Here is a 4,974-nt window from a genome sequence, read left to right as displayed (position 1 = left end):
CCCACATGAGGTACAGGGCCAGATCTGGATGAGGAGTGCGGAACAGTAGGGACCATGCAGAGCTGAAGCCTTGGAGAGAGTAAGACATTCTCTTCCTGCCAGTCCCTCAGCTTAGTGTTAGGAGGACCAGTCTGGGTTGGTGGCGCCCTCATCACCATGGGGTAAGGTGTCCTGCCTTTTACGGTGTCTAGGTGAAGCTGTTTGTACCTTTTACCATTCTGGTGCCCGCGCGTTCCTACTCTGCTTAGGCAAGTTTGTAGCCATTACCATTTTCCTGGCACGATTACGTCATCAGACTGTGCCTCCTGCGTGGTGCTGGGGAGAGATGGCGTCGTCCGTGCAGGGTTATCCTGCTACTGTTTGTACTCAAAGTGGAACGGGCAGGTGCTCTATAAACCAGACATTCAGGGTGAACCACAGCGTGAGAACCACATTTCCTACCCAGTAGGGCCACTTAGAGCAGAGTCAGCCTCATAAGCATAAACGGTGATTCTAGCACGCTAAGTGTGAACTGTCCAAACAATTTATCTCGGCCTCTGTCATCTCAACCGAATAAACACAGACACGCCGAGGGCCAGCAACCTTCTTTCTCTCTCCAGTGTCAACTATTAACAACTCCATGGATTCCGTTGTTTTCCTGCTCAAGAGCCTTCCAGAGGTCGCACACTGATTAAGAAGTTCTGGGTCTGTCTGTCCCAATTTCCCTCTGACCCACTTTCTTACACTCTCTCTTCAGCCATGAGTCTCTATTTACTTTTGATTTTCACTCCCTTCTTCAGCCTATTTTTTTCCCTCTTCCAATCACCAACCTGTTGCTTCCTGCAGTTCCCAGACTACATAGGGTGTCTTCTCTCCTCGGCAGTGGGTAAAAACCTCAGTCCTTCCTAGCATCCTAGTACTTCCTCAAGTGTCTATTCCATCATTAGGTTCCTAGGGCTATGCACCTTGATCAAATAAAATATGATTGTGAGATGTCCCCAGGACCCTGGAATACCACGGGGTGTTTACTACGTACATGACCCAGGCCAGTTCCTCCACTCCTCTTACCACCAGTCCCACTTTGAAAAGCTTAGTGGTAGTGCTCTTTTCACATGGTTGCTATCCTTTAGCACAGAGGCTACAGAGGTCCCCAGTAAGGATCTGTAATTCCCACTTTGTTTAGCCTTCTTCTCCCAACCCCTGCCACACACTTTTTTTTTGGACTAGAAATTAAACCTGGTGCCTTGAGTCTCTTGGGCAAGCACTTGACCACTATGTTACATTATCCAACCCCTTTTAACTTTTTTCTTTCATATTGAAACAGGCTATTGCAAATTTATCCAGACTGGCCTCAGACTCTTTGTGTAGCCCAGGGAAGCTTGAACTTATAATCTTCCTGTCCCAGCTTCTGAAGTATTTGGGATCATATGAGCATGCCACCATACTCTGACTGTTTAACTTTCCAGGGATGGTTTATCAATAATGAAAATGAACTGTGATACCAAACTTCTTGTTCTTGGTAACTGTTAAGATGTATCTTTGATTAAAAGATTGGGAGTTAGGGAGACAGCACAGCAGATAAGTTACTTCCCGCAAACATGAGGACTTGAATTCAAATCCTCAGAACCTATATAAAGCCAGGCACCATGGTAATCTGTAATCCCAATGCCCTTAGTGAGGTGGGAGGTAGAGACAAAAGCATACTCAGAGTCCTGTGGTACAGCTAACCCACTATACGCAGTGGCAGAAACAAAGAAACTCTGCCTCAAACAGGTGGATGATGAAGATGAACACCCAAGGTTGTCCTCTGTCCTCACATGTAGTCATGGCTTGTAGTCATTGACCCAGTGAATGCATGCACGGGACACACACAATACAGACATGCACACATGAAAGAAAGAAAGCCAGACAGGAAGAAAGAAACAGAGAAAAAAGAGAGAAAGAAGGAAAGAAAGAGACAAAGGAGGAAAGAAAGAGACAGAGAAAGAAGAAAAGAAAGGAAGGAAGGAAGGAAGGAAGAAAGAAAGAAACGAACAAAGAATTGGTCATGGTGGTTGACCAGGCTGTAAGATTTTCAAAGCTAGGATTAATATGAGTTTCATCTTTATATGGAGATGTCCTAGTCTAGAAACGTGGGAAGCACTAAAAATAGGAGTTTAAGTCAACCTCACGCTAAGTTACAGGAACTTCGGGGCAGGAATCTCTAGTCAGATATCACTCCCATTGGTAGCCTTCTCCAAATAGTCAAAGGGAACTTCCAGCATGCTGGATCTCTCTAACTCCTTGGCATTGAAAGATCCCAGCACACTATATGTGTACACATGTGTGTATGTGCTCTTGTGTGTTATCAACATACATACCCATTAAGATTAGTTTGTTTGAGTCTCATGTCAATAGAATTTCTGTGTCTTCTTCCTTTTTCCACCCTATACATTGTGGGTTTGAATGTGCACATAGATATGACTATAGGTTTGTCTCCAGATTATATGGCAGAAGGGCTTCCAGCAGGATAGCTACCTGTATCTGACCTACAGGAAGTTTGGCTTTAGGGACAAATCCTCAGGAACTCAGTTGTTCAGAATTTGCTGGAAGAGGCCATGAAGAACATTGAATTTTCAGATCGCAAATGAACTTTGCCATTTTTTAAAATAGGATTAAAAAAAAGATTTATTTTTTTTATGTACATTGGTGTTCTGTCTACTTGTATGTGTGCATGAGGCTGTCAGAGCCCCTGGATCTGTTACAGACAGTTGTGAGCTGCTGTGCAGGTGTTGGGAATTGAACCTGGGTCCTTTGCAAGAACAGCCAGTGGTCTTAACCTCTGAGCAATCTCGCCAGCCCCAACTTTGCCATGTTTCTGAAAATCTGCCTTTATTTCTGGGATACCATGTTGCACTGGACACTATAAATTATTTCAAGTGTACATGTGTATGTGGGCACTGGGGAGCTTGCTTTCTTGGCACTCCTAGGCCCCCAGGGCTTTTGAAATAGAGATTGGACATGCAATTTTAACTCAGTTAAACAGCCATCAGGTGTTCTGTGCCATGCATCATCTCGGGTCCCCTTTTCTGGGAGGATTGAGGTTCTCGCCACGTGGGTATTTAACAGGACGATGAGCAGATGGTAAGTTGAATAGCTGAGTCTTTCTCTTGCCTTACACCCAGCCTCTATCTAGTGAAGAAACCGATGAAGACAATACTTCAGAGTAATGGCTACTGTCTGCAAGTCAAAGATTTCTCTGTAGGTATATAGTGTGGATAACAGGAGGGCTCGCTGGAGTCTGAATTGAATCAGCCCTACTTCTCCAAATAGAGCAAATCCCAGGGGAGAGGGCCAGAAGAGAAGGATAGAAAAGACTCAGGGATAAGGAGATTGGAAAGAAAGCCAAGAGACACAAGAAAGGATTTTTGAGTCATTGCTGTTGGACGGCTAGCCTTTTCAAGGGTTTCAGAAAGGTGAGTTGTGGCTCAAGCATTTGTCGGCTTCATGGCTGGGATACAGTCCTCCTGTTTGACAATACTTCACTGACACCTACCATGTCATTCCTGTAGCTCTTCCTCAGTCTCTGGTTCTCTAAAGCCATCCTTTCACCCCAGCTATGGGTTCATATCACTTTAGCTTGGTATGTAGGGGCCTTTGTATTTCCATGCCTGGATTCTAGATCAGTAAACAGGATAGTGGCTTAGATCGAAGGTTCCAGAAATGGAATTCCGCTCTGCTCTGGGATTGCTGACTGCTTCCTTCCTGCAGAGAAGCCACAGCTCTGCCAGCTCCATCTAAAGAAAGTAGACCCATTTCCCCAGGATAATTCTCTTCTTATAGTGAGCTTTGCAGTTAGCCTATCCTGGGCCCTTCATTTTCTGCCAGCTACTGGCTTCATGGCTTAAACTTTCGGTGTAGGCAAGAACAGGTATCCATGGAATGAACCTGGATATGGAACATGCAACAGATAGCCACATGGCTGGGGTGGGGGAGGAGGAAAAGGAATCAGCAAGTGTTCCTGAAATAAAACCCAGAATTTGAACTTACTGAATAATAAAAGTAGAAAGGAAAATTAGGACCTCTTTACTGTTCCCTGAGCCAAGGATGAGGAACCTGGAGGAATTTGAATCTTCTAAATTTCCCTATAGTGCCAAATGTTCTAGAAGGAAAGACACTCGAGGGGGGCTGTTGTGGGGACACTGAAGATGTTGGATGCTAAAGGACAAAGAAAAAGGAAGGGCTTTTCCCCTGCAGTCACCAAGTTACACAGAGACGGAAGCTCGGGTGCGTTCAAGATTGGGCATCACCCGTAATCCACTGCCGTGGCCGAGGAAGGCATAGCTGCTGGAGGTGTAATGGACGTCAACACTGCTCTACAAGAGGTGCTGAAGCCTGCCCTTCTCGATGGCCTAGCACTTGGCATGCTCGAAGCTGCCAAAGCCTTAGACAAGCGCCAAGCCCATCTCTGTGTGCTTGCATCCGACTGTGATGAGCCCGTGTATGTCAAGCTGGTGGCGGCACTCTGTGCTGAGCACCAGATCAACCTGATAAAGGTTGATGACAACAAGAAACCAGGGGAATGGGTAGGAAATCGATCGAGAGGGGAGACCACGGAGAGTGGTTGGTTTCAGTTGCACAGTGGTTAAGGACTGTGGCAAAGACTCTCAGGCCAAGGATGTCATCGAGGAGTACTTCAAATGTAAGAAATGAATAAATAAAATTTTGGCTCAAAAAAAAAAAAAGAAATGAAGGAAGGAAGAAAGATCACACGTCATGCTTTCATCTGAGGTGGACAAGATGGCCTTTCCTTGATTTATAAACACAGTGCGACATTCCTTAACAGACCTATGCCATCGATCTTTATGCCTGTTGGGGGACGGTTTTGAGCACGCAGGGCATGATGTAGCCATCTCTGCGCTCAGTCACACATGACGTGGAAGTTCTGGTTTCTTTGGAGACTCCGTTGTGTCATGTGATGTTTTTCTAGAAACTGTCTTACAAGAGGATGTTTTT

The 4,974-nt window shown here is 45.4% G+C and overlaps 1 pseudogene; it reads left to right on the top strand.

Moving 5' to 3' along the window:
• Positions 1-4,289: 4,289 nt before the first annotated feature.
• Positions 4,290-4,671, top strand: LOC116893787 (annotated as a pseudogene).
• The last annotated feature ends 303 nt before the right edge of the window (positions 4,672-4,974 follow it).

Source organism: Rattus rattus, chromosome 2 (genome assembly GCF_011064425.1).
Source record: "Rattus rattus isolate New Zealand chromosome 2, Rrattus_CSIRO_v1, whole genome shotgun sequence".
Taxonomy (NCBI): domain Eukaryota; kingdom Metazoa; phylum Chordata; class Mammalia; order Rodentia; family Muridae; genus Rattus; species Rattus rattus.
This window is presented reverse-complemented; position numbering and strand designations above follow the sequence as displayed.